The 11,186-nt window shown below is 37.5% G+C and overlaps 1 long non-coding RNA gene across 1 annotated transcript; it reads left to right on the top strand.

Annotated features, from left to right (window-relative positions):
- Positions 1–655: 655 nt before the first annotated feature.
- On the top strand, positions 656–10,980 carry LOC140331481 (uncharacterized). Its single transcript, XR_011920940.1, has 3 exons — positions 656–762; positions 8,008–8,253; positions 8,787–10,980. It is a non-coding gene; the product is annotated as an uncharacterized lncRNA (long non-coding RNA).
- The last annotated feature ends 206 nt before the right edge of the window (positions 10,981–11,186 follow it).

Raw genomic sequence — 11,186 nt, 5'->3', positions numbered from 1 at the left:
ACTAAGCTGCACATGCACATACATGAGACATAGCTAGTACCTTCTGGATTCTTGAATCTTTTTTAATGATAGGGTTTAGCTCCTCTTTAACGCTTCAACTAAAATGATATCTTTGGGGTGGAGCAGATGCATTTACCGTAGATTTTCACTCACAATAAACATCTTGACCTTTTTACATGGGAACCCTTGGAATATTTTTCAAGTCTTTGGGAAACCCTTGCTACAATTGCTTTATCCACAGTTCACAGTATATTAGCTTGGTGGCAAGTGGGAAGAATGCTTCTTACTTTGCTGGCCAATGTGCAGATAGACAAATGATCATAGGTGTCACTTGAACAGACCTATCACCTAATTTTTACTTTATATAGAACGGTAAATAACCCGTCAAAGTGTTTTTTTTTTTTCTTTAAATGCCTTTTTTTATATAAAGACCCTTCCCCTCTGTCTTTACCACAGCAGGGGTAAAGACTGAAGAGGAGCACAGAGCCTCCTGGGGAGATTGGGCATCCACCAACAGGGCTTTGCAGTCATTGAAAAAGAAAAGGTGACAATCTCACACGTGCATGGTGAGATCAGCACTTCTTTCTACAAAACACAACAGCAATGTCATGTCTGTGCAGTGCAAGATTGGGTGACGTAGGCAGAAGACACAAGAAGGAGGAAGAAGATGACAGAAGACACAAAAAGAAGCAAGAAACCAGGACGACTCAGGACTGTATGGAAGACAGCTCCAGAGCGATCAAGGAATCTGCGGAAGTAAAGGTGTCATTTTTTTTTAATTTTTACATTAGTTCTGCTCATTGCTCAAGAGACCCCTACCAAACTCTGGAGGAACCCAGGTTGAGAAACATTTACCTAGAACAAAGGGAATCTAGCATCACTACTAGGGTTAAGTTTTACAGTACACTCATTTATTGTAGATATTAAAATAAATGACACACAAATTATAAATTATATAGATCTATTCTGTAACAAAGGAAAAAAACAACATTCTGTCTCTCATTTGTTTCCATTCTTAAAGTTTTTCTTTCAGTTTTGGTTTGAGCAGAGCAGGGTTAGATTTTCTGTTCAGTTTTCCTGCTGAGACAGTGGATTTACCACCCAGGAAATGAAGGTTGATCTCCAACAGTAACATACAAATATAAACACTCTTTGTTTTCGTAACATAGGGGGAAAGCTAAAACCTCTCCCTGTTTTTTTTTGCTTTCTCTGTCCCTGCTGCAGATGTTCTTTTACATCCTGTCTGGTAAATGTGAGGAAAACCTCTTTTGAAGTTCAGTATAGTTATTTTTTAGTATAGTATATTGGTTAGGACCCAGCAGTGGTTTCAACCAATTCTATAAGTTTTGGATGCACATGCACCTTAAAATAAGGTTGAAGGACTCAAATATTAAACTCAAAGACATAGTTACATAACAACAACATTGCACAGCTTCTGCTGCAAAATAAATAAAAGAGGGTTTTTTTTTTTTTGCTTTTACATTCTTTGCTTTGGCATTGTTACAATTGTCTTATTTGCAATTACCATAGTGACATTGATAGAACAATACAAGAAGAATTCTGGAGAATTTTGCTGTACAGTGCCCTTCCCTGTCCATTGAACTAAACATTGCCGTGTGTGCAGAAATAATTTGTTTTACTGTCACTAGAGTCTATCACAAAAGAATATTTCCAGCAACAGAAATCCAGCATTTACACATAGCCTAAAGCTGCGTACACACGTCAGATTTTTCTCGCCCGATAATCGGCATTGGCCAGATATCGGGCGAGAATCTGGCGTGTGTACAGTCGGCGTCGTTCATCGTCCGTGGATCCGTCCTGGCAGATCCACGAACGATGAACGACGAGCGATCCTAATGCAAGGGAAGGGTAGAGCACGCAGCAGGGTGCCGCTCCGTCGCTCTCCCCCTCTCCATAGAGCAGAACGGTGCTGTATGTACAGCACCGTTCATGCATCGTGTAGTCCTTTGTCGTCGGAAAGGATCGTGAAAGATCCTTTGCAATGACAAAAATTGCATGTGTGTACCCAGCTTAATTGTAGATGTTGCACAAATGGTAATACATTGATGCGTCCGGGAAGGTTCTCTATATATAAGTAATAGCTAGTAATGGTTAGTTACATTCAACTGGGACATTAAACATTACAAATTTTTCACAAGCAATGTAAGAGCTTAAAAACGACCATCAGTGACCTCTGTAAAGTTATGTTTTCTCAAGGATCACAACAAACACTGAGAGGTTGTGTTTACCACTGGCTTATAGCATATTATAAACATGTACTGGTTGTTTTCATTAGAGGGCTGGCAGTCAGCCAGCATTTTGTTCTTATAAGAGCTGTAATTTCATCAAGCTTTGGAAATCAATTTCTCTAGAAAGCTTACAAATACAGATATGAATGAGGGTTGTTTTTAAAAAATGTTTTACTGTTTGCTCAGATTTTGTAAATGAATAGTCTGGACTCTCACATTAATGTTGGAGACATTTTACAGTTTATCCAAGCATTTTCTTTAGTTCTGTGCCAGAAACATACCCCAGCTTCACCAAAGTCACCCTAATCCAATCACCATGGAATGTGTTAAGGCAGAAGGTAATTGTTTAAGAACAGAATAAGTGGTGTAACAATTAAAAAAATACTGTCAAGTCCACCAAAAATATCTGTTTTTTCAACTAGGCAGGCAATGTCCTTTCTGCAGTTACTGTTCTTACTTGCCTGATTGCCGCCCAGGTGAAACTCGGCATTACCGGCTTCCTTTGCACGGGCTGAATGAATGAAGTTATGTCATCCAAGCTTGTCAAAGATCATTTTTGGGAAACAAAGAAGGATGATGGTGGTGCCTTATGATGGAACAGGGATATGTGAGTAATTGCGGGTTTAGTTCCACTTTAAAGTAATCAGAGCCTAAAGTTTTGTAGTGCAGTGGTCCCCTAATGTGGATCATTAATTGACCAAATGGAGACAACTGCTGTCATTTTCTATAGGGCAGGACACAGGGGGATGCCTCCTGCTTGTCCTTAAAGACACAGGTGCTTCATCATTCACTTTGGTCAGTTCATCTTAAGGGAAGGTGGTCATCATATTAAAAAAGAGAGGAGAAACTGACAGCATCAAAAGTTTTTTACATGTATTCACACTAAACAATCTTGCAAACTACATTTACAATGCAAAAAATAAGCCTTTTTGAGATAAATAGTTATTGGGTTTATGTATGCTTGACACGAATTATCAACCTTACTTTCTTTTTGAGAATCTTTTTTTTAAAAAAAAGTTTTTTATTGGAGTCAGGCTCTAATAGCTACAATACAAAAAATGGACACGTAAGTTGAGTTCTACTTTGTATGTAGTTATGTCCAGTAAAGAACCAGCACTCCTGAAAGCTTATGCCCAGCCATGTGTTGTGTCTGCTCCCACACCTATTACTACCCCCGCTACATCATGGCTCCTTTTTTAAGTCACAAGGTGTGGAGGAGTTTATCTTTGGAGTTTGGACTGTGCAGTGTTTCTCCATGGTGGACTTAACACTCAATGAAAGAGAATTCATACATCCTGGAGTGCTATATACCACTTCAGTAATGCAAATTATAATAATAAAAGGCTTTGATAACATTTACAAAGACGTGCCATAAACACTGAAAAGGTCATAATGTAATTTACTTATCAGTATGTCAATGAATGTCAGCCCATATTCAGTAGCCCTTTATGAAAAAAGGAAATACTTTGTGTGTGTGCAAAGTACATGTGATTTAAGATTAAACGAAACAGTTTCTGTTATGAAATCTGCCCTTAAAGAGAAACTATACTCAAAAAAACAAACAAAAACACACTACCTTCAATCCCGCAGGGCAGTCCGATCACTCCGTGGGTGTCCAGCATCAGGTCCCTGCGTCGTCTCGGCATCCGTCCCGGTGCTCTTCTTCGCAGGATGAAAAAAAATGAAATAAGGATGACTTAGGATGAAAAACAAAAATTGCCGATCCCACTGCACATGGGTTGCTCAGGCATTTATGTGTAGATTAATTTAGGTATATAAAGAGACACAGAGCTTATCCATGAATTTGTAAGTGGATATATACAGATACAATTGCACGGGTAATTATTTTTCCTAGGTGTTTGAATTAATTTACAAAAGTTTGGAGAGAAAGAGCACCTAACTTAGTAGGTTTAAAGAAAATGTGTGTTGTAAGCAAAATTACGTTTTTTAATGATGGTAAATGTTAGGTCTGCCACTGGAGATCATTTACCAAAAAGAGTACACTGTACACATTGAATGTTCACTTTTAGTAAACCATACTTTTTCCTTGAACATAATTGGATGATTGAAGCAAACAGAACCACAACATACTTACTATAGCAGGGGTGTCCAACTCCAGTCCTCAAATACCAGGATACAAACATATATTTTGAGCATTTCTGTAACAGGCAGGAATCATTTAAATAGGATGCTGTTTTACTATAGTTAAAAAATGCCTGTGTGCTGGAAAAACTTTTATCCTGAATGTGGCCCTCAAGAACTGGAACTGTGCATCTTTGCACTACAGAGATATTTTATTGAATACACTCATATCCATCATCATGGTTGTGTTATATTTTTTAAATTATTATAAAATTATTTGATGCTAGAAAGCTAAAAATCTACTCTACATTGACATTTCTCCTACTGCCCATTAACCCCTTCTTCTCCCTCCTGACTCTCCTTGTGTCAGTGAAAAAGCTTTTGAATTTTCACAGCTCAGCCAAGGGGTGGGCTCTAACTCCTTCCTAAACTTGTGTAAGGGTCTACCTTTTGGAGGATCTTAATAAGTCTGCTTTATTTAAAACATTTTTAAATGACCAATATTATTATTAAGTAAAAAGGCCACTTCTGTACATTTTAAAGTATAATTTGTGTCCCTAGTACCTGGATATTTTGTGTTTATTTTTAGAAATAATCTATTATATGCAAGTTTACCTTGCTTCTTTTGGCTGCTTCCAATTAGTTCACCAGTTCCACAGATGGAGGTTAATGATGTGGCCGGACTCCAACCAATACAATGCAAAATTCCCAGGAGCATTAAATTGACATTTGTGAGCATTCCTACATGCAAAATTACTTTTGTTAGAATTTGTTTGTTGGTTTGTTAGTTTCCTTCCATGAACTGAACTGTTCATGAACAAATCCCCTACAACATTTCAGTGGGATTCAGATAAGGACTTTACCTAGGCCAGTCCCAAAACCTTATTTTTTTTCTTTTGAGCCATTTATTGATGCATTTGTTAGTGTGTTTTGAATCATTATTGTATCAGAAGAATAATTTCTGCTTCAATTTCTGCCCAAACTCCGAAGCAGGAAAGAAACCCCACATCATAACATTTTAACCATAATTAAGAGCTTCTATGGAGATGTATACTCTTTGACACCAAATGTTGTTGAAAGAATTACTGTTATTTGCAATAGCATTTTGGAGTTCTTTGAGTTCCTTAGATAGAATTTGGGCTGACCAGTCCTAAACAAACTAGCAGCTATTAGAAATCTACACCACTTGTAAATTATTTTCATTAGGATGAATTTTGAAGTTCTTCTTAAGTTTCTTGCTAGATTATTAAGCATCCATATCCTTCTTACGGAGGGCTTTAGAGAGCTGTTTTGATGTTAGCATGATGACACCACACACATCAATAGCCAAGAGAACACCTGATCCTAGATATCTGAGATAGAGATAACACAGATTCAGCCAGCATACTCCCTAAATAAATTATTATTGTAATCTAATTTTAATGATATGGATTTGAAATGATGGTAAATGTAGAGGTGTGCTTTTTATTTTTCTACATGACACATCTTCAATTTTGTTCACTTAGGCTACAGAACAAATACACAAAGTACATTTTATGTGTTGTTTGTTCAAATATATCAACTTTAGCTGTAGACACTGTTAAAAAAACTAATGTTGGCTTGTGAACTAGAACAAACTTAACAATTTCAATGTGGTATATTCATTTTTTCAAATGTATGTACTCAAGCTTTCTGTAGTTTGCTAGCCTGGATTCTGATCCAAACCTAAACATTACACCAGCAAAATCTCTGTTGTTACTTTGGAGAGGTTAAATTGTGCTGCCATGACATTTATAATTACAGTAATTCACCTTAGGGTGTCCAAAGTTTTTCTTTCTAGAAGTGTTTTTTTTCAATGCCCCCTACTGACTGGAGACTTTAAGTTCTATACTTAGCATATGTCTTTCATTTTTTATTTTCAGTTCATATGGAACTAATAAATGGTTTCATTTCTCAGTTTATGATGTGAAAAGAAACAGAATTTTTCATTTTATCCTTCGCAGACGTATAATGACATAATAACATTTTTCATTGTTTATACCCAATATTACTTGTAGATGGATGTTTTTAAATGTTTAAATGTTTTTCTTTCCCAATTAAAATTTAGCTTTGTAGAGGACCTTAAATTTGATTACCAAAATGGGTAAAACTCAAAGCTTATTTGGTCCTTGTGTTGGTCTTAGAGAGAATTGTTCCAATCAAATCTTTCCATACTTGACTCCCATGATATGGAACTGACACCCGGCTTCAGCCCAAGAACCACTATTACGGACATATTTTTAAGTAAACAAAATCTTTTTACAGGTACGGTCTTTTTATTATTAGACCTTGAAATTTATTTCAAGAACAGAAAAAAAGTGTAATTTCCATGAGGAATTTATGGACCTGATTTGTTAAAGCTCACCAAGGCTGGGGAGGATACGCTTTCATCAGTAAACCTGGGTGATCCAGCAAACCTGGAATGGATTTATTAGCAAATTTCAATCCTGTACCAGATCCGTTCCAGGTTTGCTGGATCACCTAGGTTTACTGATGAAAGTGTATCTTTTCCAGCCTTGGAGAATTTTAAAGAATCAGACCCAATTTTCCATGGCAATTGACCATACGACATTTAGATGAATTTGTTATTTTGTAGCAGACAAGACATTACATATACAATGAGAATTATTAAAAAATACTTTTATTTACCATTGTTGGGTTCTACCACTGTTGTGCTTAAAAATGAGGAAAAAAATAACACTATGAGTGACACTTTAAAGTGACACATAAAGATCTTTTAACTCCATATGATTTGGACTGAAAGTAATAAAAAACCATCAATATTAGCATGTGTATGTCTAGTATTTACCCTAAATCAGATTTATAATTGTCACTTGACTGGTTGGTATATTATTATTATTAATATTAATAATAATATTACTAATAAAAACATACCAATTATTGCCCAAAGTTCAGGGTATAGAAAAAATAAGGGAGAAGATGGCAGCACCCAGGGATGGGTAACTGTTGTGCTTTAAACCTCCATTTTCCCCTCCCTCCCTAAACTATTCTATTGTTTTTCCATTCTGATTTTTACCGACACTAGGTAAAATGCTGCTTTAAAATTATATCAGAGAAGCTGCCATTGAAAAAGCATTATTATTATTATTATTATTAAACAGGGTTAATATAGCGCCAACATATTATGCAGCGCTGTACATTAAATAGGGGTCACAAATGACAGACAGATACAGACAGTGACACTGGAGAGGACCCTGCCCTGAAGAGCTTACAATCTGGGAAGTGGGGGAAGTAACACACAATAGTGGAGGAGATATGTAGTGATGGGAAGTTGTGACGGTTTCAAGACAGAAGAAGATGGGTAGGCAAGTTTAAAAAATGGGTTTTGAGTGCTCCTTTAAATGAGCAGAAAGTAGAAGCAAGCAGAATAGGACGAGGAAGACTATTCCAGAGAGTTGGGCTACAGATATCCGTAGCACAAGTACAACCTAATATCAGCACCTTATTCCAAGTTTGTATATCAAGCTTTTTTGGCACCATCAGTGCTGTATTATATTTTCCCGGGGTTTCAGGCCATTTTCCCTAAAGACCATAGAAACCAGAGAGGGAAAGGGAGGTGAGTATATAGATATGGAGAAGACCAATACACTTTTTTAAATGATTATTAATTAATACCATTGTTTTCTATTTTTTCCAGCTGCTCTCTCCCATTTTCTCACTCCTCACCTTGGCGATATGCCTCTTACACACCCAAAGCCAAGTGATATTTTGCTTGGCAGCCAAAATGACATGGTGCCTAATCTTGTGCATGTACAGACAGAGATCCGGCTACAAGAATGTGGAAGAGACAGCCAGCTCCTGATGATGTGATAAAATGGCGTTGTGGCATGGACTCAACACTAAGAGCATAATAAAGATCAATGTTGATGGATTCATTGAGCTGGTAAGCATGTTAATTCAGCAAAGAATGTTACCGAAAGTTACATTGCTGTGTTTATTTGATTTGAATGTAAAAGTTCATCTTTAAACTGTTTGTCTACCCTAAACTTATTTGTTATGAACAGAGTGGAGAAAGATTAGAACTTTTGTTAACTAGTTTCAGAACCTCTGTTAGAGAGAGATTTCTGTTCGCTCACTGCAATAATTGTTATTAATAAACGGTATCTAACAGCAAATGACAGACAGATACAGACGATGACACAGGAGGCGTAGATAACCTTGCCAATAATGACATTGGTTTTACTGTGGCCAATACATCATTCTATTTTATTTACCAAAATGAAGCACATTATATTAAACAGGATAAAACAACACCAATATTTGAATAGGACACAATATTCCAGAAGTATATTTTTTGATAATAATGTTTAATATTAATTATTCTAAGCCAAGACCAGAAATGATGAGTGTCTAGCCTACACCTGGTTTATGTATTGTTTTAAATTTTTAATCAATGAACGGCTTTCTTTTCCCAAGCATATGCAGCGGAATATTATTCCCACATGATCGCTTCGGCATACCAAAGAATATGGATTCAATTGCTTTGGCTGGCAGATTTCGACCTGTTATCTAAAACAGCCAGAAGAGGTAACACATGTTAAATAACATTGCTGGGTGTTTTATTTCCGCCGTTTTCTACGAAGTGATGTTTTAAATTGACATTCTTCAGATTCCATCAGGAAAATGCCAAATCATGTATATCTTTGTTGTACAGAAATGGAAGGAGAACAGTCAGTTCACTTAGTCTTTTGCCTCAGGCATGTTTTCCCTACTCTACTGTCCTGGTCCATTGTGTGGTCAGAGCATCACATGGTCGACGTCTTCAGACTATAGCAGATGTGTTCCGCACCTCGGGGCAACCTTTCAAAAGGAGAGTGTTTGTGTGAAACTGACTGATGGGAAAACTCAACAGTTTTCCACTATCCTCCACTGCATAAGGATGAAAAGTGAAAGTAATGGGGAGGCTCCTGGCAATGATACATGCACACGACATTCCCTTTTATTTTATGTTTTCACTCTGTAATAGTACACGTCTTAAGGAACATTTGACAGAAATAGCAGATGACAACACAATGCACCCCTCTGGCAGTTTTACACAAGAATCTGTGCCCTAGTAACCCACATTTTCTTACAGAAATAAAATTGTTTGCAAACAGAATCAAGCTGAAGGAAAACTTTTTGACACTGAGCTTCTTCGCTATTAATGCTTTGTTTAAAGTATAGTTGTAGTGTATTCATGCTTTTAAAAAACAGATGGGGCCCATTTACAGACTTCCCAAAACATATGTAATCACAGGTTGAATTGAAATTTGCTCTAGTTTTTTATGTTTAGGCTAAGTTTACACTGATGTTCAAATAAAAGTTCTTTGGTTGGGCCGCAAACCAGCTCCCAGCAGCATCTTTGACGTCTGAAATGTCCTCAAAACGTTGCCCCTTCAGGTGTTTCTTCAAATTTGGGAACAGATAATAGTCTGAAGGGGCCAGGTCAGGTGAATAGGGAGGATGGTAAACCAATTGGAAACCCAGGGTGTTCAATTTGGCAGCCACAACATTGGACGTGTGCGCAGGTGCATTGTCCTGCAAGAAATGAATCCCTTTGGTCAACTTTCCACGGCGTTTCATCTTAATTGCCTCCTTCAGCTGGTCCAGGGGGTTAGCATAATACTGTTAAAACATAAAACGTGTTTCTTCTTCTGATCACTGTTGAAACATGTTGGCACCCACTTCACTGAAAGCTTGCGCATGTCTAGGATAGTGGTGATAACAAACCCAACACAATCCAGTGAGATGTCAAGTATCTGGGCTATCTTTTTCGCGAATATTCGCCGGTCCTCAATAATCAGCTCATGGACAGCATCGCAGGTTGCCAGGTCAGTTGAGGGTGGGGGGCTCCCACTGCGTGCTCATCTTGCCCAGTCTAGGTTTTGACAGTGCTGTAGGAAGAACACTTCTCCCCCGGTGTTTGTGACATCTTAGTGTGAATGTCCTTGCTGACTTTCCCTGGAGAAGAAAAAACTTCATGATGGCCCATAACTCCAACGACTTGAAACTTACTTGTGCCTCTGCCATCACAGCTTCTCACTAAGAGAAAAAAACTGTTTTAGGAATCACAAAGACCTGATATTTGCATGGTTACATACTAAGATATTAGGCTGTCATATGCCCCCACACTCATTTTTCTATTTCATCTGGAAGGGGGCAAAGCCAGGAACTTCTCAGCACCCCCTCATAAATCTGACATTCTCTCAAACATCCCCCCTGTGGCAATCTTCCATGTCCATATGTTTCAATGGCAGTAATTGATTTCCATCAGAAAGTATTTGAGGGAACGTTAGATTTTTGCTTTTTTTCTTTTTATTGACAATTTTGCAAATAACAAGTGAAATGAAACATCAGTGAAAAAAAATAACAGCATAGTATCAAATACCTTGGAAGTTTATAAAACACTGATAACATAAAGAGAGAAAAACAAAAGGAGGGGATACATAGTATGGGTGGAAGGGTTGCCTACGTAAAACATCATTAAACATTGTTCACATTTTTTGTTTTTTTGGCTATCCTTCATCATTCCTAGCATAAAAATACATTTAGAATATGCCATGTGGTTTGTCTGAGGTTCCAAAATGATGTAAAAGAATAGAGAATAAAGTGATACCATTTGTCAAAAAAATTGTTGATATGTTTGTTGTCATTCATTTCAGCATCCAGTGCCTGTCTATGAAATTTCGTTTTCAGACCCCCTAAAATTGTTTCTGTCTTTGGAGGGAGAGGGTCCATCCATGCCATGAGCAGAGCTCTTCTGGCCGCCAGAGGACAGACTGAGAACCACACCCCCCCCCCCCCCCCCCCCCCATCATGCACAAAGTCGGAAAGATT

Source organism: Pyxicephalus adspersus, chromosome 5 (genome assembly GCF_032062135.1).
Source record: "Pyxicephalus adspersus chromosome 5, UCB_Pads_2.0, whole genome shotgun sequence".
Taxonomy (NCBI): Eukaryota; Metazoa; Chordata; class Amphibia; order Anura; family Pyxicephalidae; genus Pyxicephalus; species Pyxicephalus adspersus.
Note: the sequence above shows the minus strand (reverse complement) of the source record. Positions and strands in the feature narration are given on the sequence as shown.